General features: G+C 35.3%; 1 protein-coding gene across 14 annotated transcripts in view; it reads left to right on the top strand.

The window, feature by feature from the left end:
* Window positions 1-13141, top strand: part of ZMYND11 (zinc finger MYND-type containing 11) — a 139962-nt gene that overhangs the window by 40431 nt on the left and 86390 nt on the right. The window contains exon 1 of one of the 14 annotated variants that reach the window (XM_029236485.1): window positions 4473-5885. The exons of 12 other annotated variants lie outside the window; for them this stretch is intronic. The gene's annotated coding sequence lies outside the window, so the exon portion shown is untranslated. Of the gene's footprint in view, window positions 1-4472; window positions 5886-12666; window positions 12686-13141 lie in introns of those variants that run through there. One more of the 14 variants, XM_029236486.1, reaches the window with a different exon arrangement.

Here is a 13141-nt window from a genome sequence, read left to right as displayed (position 1 = left end):
AAGCAGAAAATATTTCCTCTAAGATCAGGAACAGGACAAGGATGTCCACTCTCGCCACTTTTATTCAACATAGTTTTGGAAGTCCTAGCCATGGCAATCAGAGAAGGAAAAGAAATAAAAGGAATCCAAATTGGAAAAAAAGTAGTAAAACTGTTTGCAGATGATATGATACTATACATAGAAAACCCTAAAAATGCTACCAGAAAGCTACTAGAGCTCATCAATGAACTTGGTAAAGTTACAAGATACAAAGTTAATACACAGAAATCTGTTGCATTTCTGTACACTAACAATGGAAGAGCAGAGAGAGAAATTAAGGAAAGAGCCCAGTACAATGTTGAATAGAAGTGGTGAGTATGATATCATCACACATTCCCATTTGCAGAGAGAAAGTTTTCAACATTTCACTGAGTATGGTTTTTCTGCTGTTGGTTTTATAGGGGTACCCTTTTTCAGATTAAGGCATTTCCCCTCTATTCCTATTTTGCTTTTAGTTTTGGTTATGAATGAAGAGTTTTATTCAGTTTTTTTCCTGCATTTATTGAGCTGATTATATGGTTATTTTCTTTAAGTCTATGAATGTGTGAATTGCTATGACTGTAACAAACACGGTCACACTGTATTGTTCTTTGTGTATTGCTGAACTTGATTTGCTAGTACTTCATTTAGGATTTTTGCATTCATGTTCATGAATGAGATAGGTCTCTAACTTCACTTTCTCCTAGTGTCCTTTGTCATGTTTTGATATCAAGGTTACATTGATCTCATATCACAAATTTGTACATGTTTCTTTCCTCAGAAAGAGTTTCTATAAGATTGGTGTTTTTTTCTTTTTGAAATGTTTGGTGGAGTCTAAGGTGAAGCAGTCTGGTTCTGGAGTGTTTTTTTTTTTGTGGGGGAGGGGGTTTAAATTATTATTCAACCTCTTTAATAGTTATGTAGGCTTATTCAGATTTTCTATTTCTTATGGTCAGTCTATGACAAAGGAGGCAAGAATATACAAGGCAGAAAAGACAGTCTCTTCAATAAGTGGTGCTTGGAAAACTGGACAGCTACATGTAAAAGAATGAAATTAGAACATTCTCTAACACCATATACAAAAATAAACTCAAAATGGATTAAAGACCTAAATGTAAGACCGGATACTATAAAACTCTTAGAGGAAAACATAGGCAAAACACTCTTTGACATAAATTGCATCAAGATCTTTTGGGATCCACCTCCTAGAGTTATGAAAATAAAAACAACTCTTTTGGTAGTTGTTTAGTGGTTTCACCAGGAGCTTGTCAATTTTGCCCTTTTGAAGAATCAACTTTTCCGTTTAGTGAATCTCTCTTTTGTATATTTGTTTTCTTTTTTTAAAAAAAATTTATTTATTTATTTATTTGGCGGGATCTTCGTTGTGGCATGCAAACTTTTAGTTGCAGCATGTGGGATCTAGTTCCCTGACGGGATCGAACCTGGGCCCCCTGCATCAGGAGCATGGAGTCTTAGCCACTGGACCACCAGGGAAGTCTTGTATGTTTGTTTTCTAGTTCATTGATTTCTGTTTAGTGTGTGTGTGTAATTTTTTTCTACATTTTTGATTTGAGTTTTTATTTTGTAATTTCTTGAGGTAGCTGCTTTTAGCCCCTCCTTTTCTTATTAACACATTTAAGGCAATAAACTTAAGTACATCTCAGAACTTTTGACAATTAGTGTTTTCATTTTTCTTCCTTTCATTATATTTCCTGATTTTTATTGTGAAGTTTTAAAGTTAACTATTTAGAGATATGTTTTTTAGCTTTCAGAAACATAGGAATTTCCTTTTTTTTTTTGGCTATCTTTTGTTACTGACTTTTTCAGTTCTATTGTGGGCAGAGAGCAGACTGTATAATTTCAGTCCTTTGAAATTTGTTGAGACTTGCTATACCCGACACATGATCAATTTTGTAAAAATTCCATGTGCATTTGAAAAGAATGTGTATTCTGCAGGTATTGGCTGCAGAGGTTTGTATATATCAGGTCAAATTTGTTAAATGTTTTTGTAAATCTTTTATATACCTAGTAATTTTTTCTTTGTTTTATGAGTGGTTGTGAGAGGTACGTAAAAATCTCCTGTTGTGATTGTGGATTTGCCTATTTTTTTCTTTCAGTTTTGTCAGTTTTTGCTTTATGTGTTATAAGATTATGTTAAATACATAAAATTTAGAACATTTCCTAATAAGCTGGATCTTTTTATTATTATGAAGTGACCCTCTTTTTTCTTAACAATACTTTACATTATTACACTCTTGCCAACTTTCTTTTTGATATTTTTGCATGGTACTTTTGTTTTTTTTTACTCTTTTCTTTACAAACTTTTTATGTCCTTGTATTTAAGATGTATCTTTTGCAAGCAGCATGTAGCTAGATTTCTGTTTTATCATAGTTTTTAATTCAGGCTCAAAATTGCCATCTTTTATTGAAGCTTCTCTGTTTAGATTTAATGTAATTGCTGATATATTTGAGTTTAAATCTATCATCATAATATATGGCTTTTATATATCTTACTCCTTTTTCTTTCTTCTTTATTGGTGGTAGTGTTGATAAAGCATTTTGTATTATTTTTTTCCCCATCAAGAGCTTGGTAGGTATTCATTATTTTACTGTCCTTTTATTGATTACTCTAGAGGTAGTAACTGTGTTCTCAGTGTATAAAGGTCGTCAGTTCCTTTTTGCAGTTTGACTTTTTATTTGGGATTCTTTTCCTTCTGCGTGAGGAACATCTTTAATTTCTGTATTGTTGAACTGCGGGTGATGAAGTATTGGTTTATATAAACTATATCTTATTTACCTTTCTTTTTTGCAGGCATAGAGTTTTTGGTTGGCAGTTACAGCCTTTGAGCACTTTGACGATATTATTTCATTATCTTCTGACTTTTGTTGTTTTGGTTGAGAAGTCAACTTGCAGTTGTATTATTGCTCCTTTGAAGGCATTATGACTTTTCCTCTGGTTGCTTAAAATATTTTTTCTTTTTGTCTTTTTGTTTTCAGCAGTTTTACTATGATGTGCCGAGGTGTAGTTGTCTTTGCATTAATCTGATTTTGCTTTCTGGTAATGACTGTTGAATCTGTTGCTTGACATCTTTTGTCAGTAATGGAAAATTATCAGCCACAGTCTCTTTGAAAGTTAATTTTGCTCCCTTCTTTTCTCTGTTCTTGGGATTGCAGTGAAATATAAGTTAAGCCTTATTATCATATTCATATGTCTCTTATGCTCTTGTTTTCTCTATGCTTTCTTCTGGATATTTTCTTTTGAAATAGTTCTTCGGTTCACCAATTTTCTGTTCATCTGTATCTAATCTGATGCGAAACCCATCAGTTTAGTGATTTAGGTATTGTAGTTCTTCAGTTCTGTCCTTTCCATTTAGTTTCTTTTTATTGCTTCTTGTTCTCTGCTGGAATTATCTTTTAATTTCTTGAACATACCAAGTATAAAATTATTTTAAAGTCTGTGTCTAATAACTGCATCATCTAGAACTCCTCCTGTAAGTTTGTTTCTCTGCTTGTCACATACGGAATTTGGGCAGCAACTGATTGTTTTGGAGGTTCTTGAGTCTACTTCAGACCTAGTCAACCATTTATCATTATTAAAGGCTAGCTTTATTCCTCTTCCCTGTATTATTATTATTATTTTCCCTTAAGACTTATTGGGGAATGTATTCAATGAGTAAGTGTTTTAGTGTACAGTTTGTGGTAGAATTTGTTAGGGACATAAGGAAGTTTTAAAATATGGCCTTCTTTCAAAAAACTGATAATGTTGGGCAGGTAATACTCACATATGAAATAATTATGTAGCAATGAAAGACAACATGGAATTGATTCAAATTATAACTTTTATATATGTAACTTATAATAAATAAGCTATAATAAATAATAACTGAATACAACTTGATAATTATAACTTTAACTTAATAATAAAACAAGCTAAATAAAATTATGGGATACTAACAAAAGACCAAACACATCAAAGAAACTAATGCTAGTATAGATAAGAATTTAATATATAATTTAGGAATGTATCACATTCCATTAGAGAAGGAAGAAATCTTTCAATAAATTGTGCTACTACAATTGATGACCTCTATGAAGACATATATTTTCATCTTAAGTCATATTCAAAAAGTAATTCCACAGTTTCTGGTTGGACATGTAAGATGATTAGAAGTTGTCACTCTATCTTAATAGCAGGTAATGAACTGAAGAACTGTGAAATCAACAAATCTACTGAGATCCATGAGAAAAGTGAGGCCACAGGACAAACTGCTGCCACAAAAGTTGGAGAGACAGAAAGGCCGATAGAATCACAACGTACAACCACCCACCAACAGAAACCTCTGCAGGAACCAGTGCTGGGGTAGTGAAACCTGGATGTGACTGGCAAATTGCTGGAGGCCCAGGGCAGACAAGTCTGAGTGAAAAACCCAGTGGAACCCAGTCTTAGGGGCTCCTCACACTTCTGTGGGGTTTTCCTCTAGGAGTTCTACCAGACTCTCACAGAGACTGTTGGAGAACAATCCTCTCGTGATTTCATCATGGGTAGGCACAAGGAACCAGCTTTAAATATGCCAGAGCATTCTGTTCTTCTTAACAAGGTGTGCCCTCATGAGAAACTATTTTACCAGAGCCTAACCATCTGGTGTTTGTTAGAGCCTAACTGACCTGGGGAAGTGAAATACTCAACTCCCTCCCATTACTGAAGGCCTTTAACTGAAGTTCCTTCTACCCAATACATTATGTCTGCCTTTCAGAAAAATACTAGGCATACTCGAAGGCAGAAAACAGTTTGAAGAGACTGAACAAGCATTGGAACATGGATCAATATGGCAGGGATGTTGGAATTATCAGAACAGGAATTTTTTAAAAAGTTGATTAATATGCTGAGAGCTTTAATGGAAAAAGTGGACAATATTTAAGATTACACGTATACTGAAAGAGATGGAAATTCCAAGAAAGATCAAAAAGAAATGCTAGAGTGCAAACACACCATAGCAGAAATGGAGAATGCCTTTGGTGGGATCATTAGTAGATTGGACACAGCTTAGGAAAGAACATCTGAGCTTGAAGATATGACAACAGAAACTTCCAAAACTGAAAAGTAAAAAGGAAAAAGACTGAAAAAAAGTAAAACAGAACATGAAGGACATGTAGTGGGACATGTAGTGGGACAACTACAAAATGGTATCATATGCATAATAGGAATGCCAGAAGGAAAAGAAAGAGAAAGGAACAGAAACAATATTTGAAGCAGTAATGACTATGAATTTCCCCAAATTAATGTCAGACACCAAACTACATTCAAGGGAGAGAATGTATACATACAGCTGATTTACTTTGTTATATAGCAGAAACTAACACAACATTGTAAAGCAATTATACTCCAATAAAGATATTAAAAAATAAAAGAAGCTCAGAGAATACCAGGCAAGATAGATGCCCTCCAAAGGCAGGATAGATGCCCTCTAAACTACACCTAGGTATATCATTTTCAAACTTAAGAAAATTACAGAAAAAGAAGCAATCCTGAAGAAGCCAGCAGAAGAGAACCCTTTTACCTATAGAGAAGCAAATGTAATAATTACATCTGACTTCTTAGAAACCATGCAAGCCAAAAGAGTGGAATGAAATATTTAAGTTGTTGAGGGAAAAAACCCACCAGCCTAGAATTTTGTGTACTCAGTGAAGTTATCCTTCAATAGTAAAGGGGAAATACTTTCTTAGACAAACATTGATGGAGTTTTTTGCCAGAACAAATGTTAAAGTTTTGCAACTGCCTTACAACAAATGTTAAAGGAAAACGATACAGGTCCGAAACTCAGGTCTACGTAAAGAAAAGAAGAGTATTGAGGAATGAGTAAATGAGGGTAAAATAAACTTATTTTTCTGATTCTTAATTGATTTAAAAGATCTGTTCAAAATAATAGCAACAGTGTTTTTGATTATGTGTGCTTATGTGCATGTACAGTGATTCTTGAACAATGTGGGAGTTAGGGTCACCAGCCCCCCAACACAGTGGAAGATCTGCATATAACTTTACAGTTGGTCCTCCACATCTGTGTTTCCACGTCTGTGGATTCAACCAACTGCAGATCATGTAGTACTGCAGTAGTATTTATTGGGGGAAAAAAAATCCACGTATAAGTGGACCTGCACAGTTCAAACCCATGTTGTTCAAGGGTCAACTGTACATGCTTTTGTATGTTTATGCATAAGTGAAAGGAATGACAGGAAACAATATCGGGTTTGGAAGAGAGAGATTGGAATATTTTATATTATGAGGTATTCTACATGGGATATGAGGTATTTGTACTACATGTGAGTCAGAAAAATAAACATGGGGTTAGTTGTAAATGTATATTGCAACCACTAAAAAAAGTTAAAAAAAACAAGTGTAATATGCTAAGAAAGAGAGAATTGTTACATATAAAGTTCTCAGTTAAAATGACAAAAGACAGAATGTGTGAAAGACAAATAGGCACAATGAACAAAGGTAACAAATAGAAAACAGTAACAAATCTGAGAGATACTAGTAATCCATCTATATCAATTACCTTAAATGTCAGTAGTCTATACCAATAAAAAGATGAGATTGTCAGAGTGGATCAAAAAACAAGACCTAACTCTATGTTGTCTACAAGAAACCCATTTTAAATATGAAGACACACATAGATTGAAAGAAATGGGATACAGAAAGATATACCATACTAACACTAACCAAAAGAAAGTAGGAGTAGCTGTACTAATTTCAGACAGAGCAGACTTCAAAGCAAGGAATGTCATCAGGTATAAAAGGCCATTACATAATAATAAAGGGGTCAGTACTCTTAAGATATAACATTCCTTAATGTCTCTGTGCCTAACAACAGAGTGTCAAGATATATGAGGAAAAACTGATACAACTGTGGGGAGAAATAGATGAATGCAGTATTATAGTTGGAGACTTTTCACCCCCCCCGTCAGAAATGGACAAATCCAGCAGGCAGAAGATCAGTAAGGACATAGTTGAATTCTTCACAATATCAGTGAATTGGATATAATTGATACCTATAAACTGTTTCATTCTATGACAGCAGAATACACATTCTTTTCAAGTTCACATGGAACATTCACAAAGATAGACCACATTCTGGTCTATTTTAATTAATTTAAAAGAATGGAAATCATTGCAATGTCTGCTGTTAGCCCACAATGGAATTAAACCAGAAATCAAAAACAGAAAGATAGCTCAAAACCCTAAAATACTTGGAAATTAAACAACACACAGGTCAGAGAAGACATCTCAAGAGAAAGTTTTTAAAGTTTTGAACTGAATTAGAATGAAAATACATCTTATCACAATGTGGGATGCAGTGAAAATAGTGCTTTGAGAGAAATGTCTATAATAGAAAAGAGGAAAGATCTAAAATCCGCAATCTAAGCTTCTACCTTGGAAAGCAAGAAAAAGAAGAGGAAATTAATTCAAAGTAAGCAGAAGAAAAGAAATAAGAATTAGAACAGAAATCAATGAAATTTTAGGTAGGAAATCAATAGAAAAAATCAAAACAAAAGCTAGGTGTGTTTTTTTTTTTTTTTGCGGTACGCAGGCCTCTCACTGTTGTGGCCTCTCCCGTTGCGGAGCACAGGCTCCGGACGCGCAGGCTCAGCGACCATGGCTCACGGGCCCAGCCGCTCCGCGGCATGTGGGATCCTCCTGGACCGGTGCACGAACCCGTGTCCCCTGCATCGGCAGGCGGACTCTCAACCACTGCACCACCAGGGAAGCCCCCAAAAGCTAGTTTTTTGAAAAGATCAGTAAAATCAGAAGTTACTAGATAGGTTAACTAAAAAAAAAGAGAAGACACAAATTACTAATATCAGAAATAAAAGAGGGGCAATCACTACTGCTTCTGGACCATGGAAAGATAATAAAGGGATATTATGAATAATTGGTGAAAAATTTGATAACCTAGGTAAAATAGACCAATTCTTTGAAAGGCCAGATCTGCCAAAAATCACACAAAAAGATGTAGACAGGGCTTCCTGGTGGCGCAGTGGTTGAGAGTCCGCCTGCCAATGCAGGGGACGCGGGTTCGTGCCCCGGTCCGGGAGGATCCCACATGCCGCGGAGCGGCTGGGCCGGTGAGCCATGGCCGCTGATCCTGCGCGTCCGGAGCCTGTGCTCCGCAACGGGAGAGGCCACAGCAGTGAGAGGCCCGCATACCGCAAAAAAAAAAAAAAAAGAAGTAGACAATCTGAGTAGGCCTATATCTTTTAAAGAGATTGAATCAGTAATTAATAACCTTCAAACACAAAAAGAACCATGCCCATATGTGTTCACTGGTGAATTCTACCAAACATTTATGGATGAAATTATACCTGTTCTCTGCAATCTCTTCTAGAAGGTAGAAGCAGAGACAATATTTTCTAACTCATTCTTTGAGGACAGTATTACCCTAATATCCAAATCAGACAAAGACAGTACAAGAAGAAAAAAAACCCCAACAAAACTACCATTGGCCAATCTCATGAACATAAATGTAAGAATCTTCAACAAACTATTAGCAAATTGAATCCAATATTGTATAAAAAAGTTATATACCACGACTAAGTGGGATTTATCCCAGGTGTGAAAGGCTGCTTCAGCATTTGAAAGTCAGCATAATCTATCACATCAACAGGCTAAAGAAGAAAAATCATGTGATTATTTCAATAGATGCAGAAAAGCATTTGACAAAATCCAACACCCATTCATAATTAAAACTTATAGCAAACTAGGAATAGAGAGGAATTTCCTTAACTTGATAAAGACTATCTACAAAATCCCTACATTAACACCATACCTAACAGTAAGAAACTCACAGGTATCCCACTAAGATCAAGAACAATGTCCCCTGTCGCCATTCATTTTTAACATTGTTCGGAATTCCTAGCTAATGCAATGAGAGAAGACAAGGAAATAAAGGTATACAGATTGGGAGTGAAGAAATAAAGCGGTCTCTGTTTGCAGTTGACATGATTGTCTATGAATAAAATACAAAAGAAGTGACAAAAAACTCTTGGAAATAATCAATTATAGCAAGATTGTAGGATACAAAGTTAATATACAAAAGTCTCATCACTTTCCTATATACCAGCAATGAACAAGTTGAATTTGAAATTAAAAACACGTTACCATTTACATTAGAATCCCCCAAATGAAATACTTAGGTATAAATCTAACAAAAATATTATTACAAGATTTATTTGAGGAAAACAAGATTCTGATGAACAAAATCAAAGAACTAAATAAGTGGAAAGGTAACTCTTGTGCATGAATAGGAAGACTAATATTGTCAAGGTGTCAGTTCTTCCCAGCTTGATCTATAGATTCAGTGCTATCCCAGTCAAAATCTCAGGAAATAATTTTGTGGATATCGATGAACTGATTCTAAAGTTTGTATGGAGAGGCAAAAGACCCAGATAGCCAGCTCAGTATTGAAAGGGAGGAACAAAATCAGGGCCTGATACTACCCAACTTCAAGACTTGTTATAAAGTTATAGTAATTAAAAGTGTGGTACTGGTGAAGTAACAGCCAAATAGATCAATGGAACAGAATAGAGAGCCCAGAAATAGACCTACATTAATATAGTCCGCTGATTTTTGACAAAGGAGCAAAGGCAGTGCAACAAAGCAAAGTCTTTTCATCAAATGTTGCTGGAGCAACTGGACAACCACACACATACAAAAATGAACCTAAGCACAAACCTTACAACCTTCACTAAAATTAGCTCAAACTGGGTCATAGATCTAAATGTAAAATGCAAAACTATAAAACTCCTAGAAGATAACAGGAGAAAACCTAGATGACCTTGGATATGGTGATGACTTTTTAGATAAAACACCAAGACATGACCCATGAAAGAAATAATTGGTAAGGTGGACTTCATTAAACTTAAAAACCTTTGCTCTATGAAAGACAGTGTCAGGAGAATGAGAAGACAAGCCATAGACTGGTAGAAATATATAAAGAAGTCTTAAAACTCAACATTAAGAAAATGAACAAGCTGATTAAAAAATGAGCAAAAGAATTGAAGTGATAACCTCACCAAGATGATATACAGATGGAAGGTAAGCACATGAAAAGATGTTCAACATCATATGTCATTAGAGAATTGGAAATTAAAACAACATTGATTTACCACTATATCTATTAAAATGGCTAAAATCGAAAACACTGACAACACCGATCGCTGATGAGGATGTGGAGCAGTAGGAACGCTTATTCATGGCTGGTGGGGATGTAAAATGGTGCAGCCACTTTGGAAGACAGTTTGTCAGTTTCTTACAAAACGAAATATACTCTTAGTGTACAATTCAGCAGTCATACTCCTTGGTATTTACCCAAAAGAGCTGAAAACTTACTTACACACAGAAACCTATACAAGGCTGTTTATAGCAGCTTTATTCATAATTGTCAAAATACGGAAGCCACCAAGATGTCCTTCAAGTTGACTGGATAAATAAACTGAGGGGCATTTAGACAATGGAACATTATTCGGCACTAAAAAGAAATGAGCTATCAAGCTATGAAAAGGCATGGAGGAACCTTAAATCCATTTTACTAGGTTAAAGAAGCCAGTTTGAAAAGGCTATATATCCTGTATGGTTCCAACTATATGACATTCTGGAGAAGGTAAAACAGCAGAGAAGTAAGATTAATGGTTGCTAGGGATTGTGGGGAGAGGGAAGGATGACTAGATGGAGCACAGATAATTTTTAGGACAGAGGAACTATTCTGTATAGCATTTTAATGTCTTTATGCATATGTGAAAACCTATAGAATGTACACCACCAGCAGTTAACTATGGACTTTGGGTAATAACGGTGTGTCACTGTAGGTTCGTTGATTTTAAGACATGTGCCCTCTGGTTTGGGATGCTGATAATCAGGGAGGCTGTGGGAGTGTGGGGGTATGGGATTCTTTGTATTTCCTGCTGAATTTTGCTGCAAACCTAAAACTGCTCTAAAAAAATAAAGCTTATTAATATTAATACCTTAGAAAAGTTATTCCCAGATAACAGTACTGATTAATCTAGTGGCAGGGCAGGAATAAAGATGCAGATGTAGAGAACGGACTTGAGGACACAGGGAGGAAAGGGGAAGCTGGGACGAAGTGAGAGAGTGGCATGGACATATATACACTACCAAATGTAAAATAGATAGCCGGTGGGAAGCAGCTGCATAGCACAGGGAGATCAGCTCGGTGCGTTGTGACCACCTACAGGGGTGAGAAAGGGAGGGTGGGAGGGGAGGCTCAAGAGGGAGGGGATATAGGGATATATGTGTACATAAAGCTGATTCACTTTGTTGTACAGCAGAAACTAACAGAACATTGTAAAGCAATTATACTCCAATAAAGATGTATAAAAAAAAGTTATTCCCAGATGGATTAAGAAGTCAGTATTTTAAAAAATTGTATAAAAGAGGAAAATACAATTGAATATTTTTCAGACTTGAGTGTGGAAGGACTTCTAATCATTAAAGGTGACCATAAGGGGAATACATAGCTAGATTTCAACATTATAATTTCCTTTGATGTTTACTAAAAGACAGACAAAAGTATTTTGTGAATAACTTTAATATGTGAAGAAATTAATATGTAAATGGGAAAATAGCATGAATAGACTATCAATAAAAAGTAACTTCAAATTGCTAGTAGAGTTTGGGAAAATTTTAACCTGAACTAAGTCACAAAGAAATGCACGTTATACAAAGGGATTAATTTTTAAATTTTATGCATTATTTGATGTAAATACTTTAAAATATTTATATATTTGTTAGATGACATAAAAATAAAACAAAAACTTGCACCCCTCCACCAGAAGTAAAAATCAGAACATATTTGATGCTGTGTATTCTCCCAGTGTGTTCCTCCTCAATGCAGCCTCTTTTTCCTGCCCCCCTCAACTATTCTCTTGTTGTCCTATCATGTTTATCATTTCCTTGCAATAAAAAGTTTTCCCATATATGTATGTGTCACCAAAAATTCCTTGTTTAATTTTACTTATTTATAAGTTTTTCCTGATTTGCTTTCTCTTTTATCTTTTTTTCCCCCATTTGTAGCATTTGTATGATAGGAAACAAGGTACTTACATAGATGGAAGGGATTGCATTAAATTAGATTTGTAAGGATAGAGAATACCGGTATTGCCTGGAGGCTTGCCAAAGTTACTTGGACCAGCTTACACCCATCAGAATAACTAGTGTCAAAAAACTACAAGATTATAAGTGTTGATGAGAATGTGGAGAAATTGGAACCCTTGTGCACTATTGGTGGGTATATGAAATGATGCAGCTGCTATGGAAAACAGTATGGTAGTTCCTCAAAAAATTAAAAATAGAATTGCTATATGATACAGCAATTCCACTTCTGGGTATTTGCCCAAGAGAATTGAAAGCAGGGTCTTGAAATATTTTGTATACCCATGTTCATAGCAGTATTATTCACAATAGCTAAAACGTGTCCATCCACAGATGAATGGATAAGGAAAATGTGGTATATACATGCAATGGAATATTATTCATCCTTAAAAAGGAAGAAAATTCTGCAGTACGCCACAGTATGGGTGGATCTCATGGACACTATGCTCAGTGAAATAAGCCAGTCACAGATGGACAAATCCTGTGTGATTCCTCTTCTTTGAGGTACTTAGAGTCATCACAGTCATAAAAACAGAAAGTAGAGTCATGGGTGCCAGGGGCTGGGGTGGGTAATGGGCAGTTAGTGTTTAATGGGTATAGGATTTCAGTTTACAAGGTAAATGAGTTGTGGGGATGGATGGTGGTGATGGCTGCACAGCAATGTGAATGTATTGACACCACTGAACTGTACACTTAAGAATGGTTAAGATGGTACATTTCATGTGTATTTTACCACAATAAACGAAATTGGTAAGTTGACTGGGAAGTTTTTGGGTTTTTTTTTTTTTTTTTTTAAACTATAGAACTCTTGAGAATCACTGCGAGTCTGTCATATTCCTCAGATGTGTTGGAGCTAAAGAAGAAAAAGATTGAGGACTATATTGTGTATCTCTACAAGTTTTCTGATCTTTCTTTTTGATGTCTTAATCTTTGATACAGCATAAACGAAGGCTTACTCTG

Source organism: Monodon monoceros, unplaced genomic scaffold (assembly GCF_005190385.1).
Source record: "Monodon monoceros isolate NGI ecotype Baffin Bay Population unplaced genomic scaffold, NGI_Narwhal_1 Super_Scaffold_21, whole genome shotgun sequence".
NCBI lineage: Eukaryota > Metazoa > Chordata > Mammalia > Artiodactyla > Monodontidae > Monodon > Monodon monoceros.
Note: the sequence above shows the minus strand (reverse complement) of the source record. Positions and strands in the feature narration are given on the sequence as shown.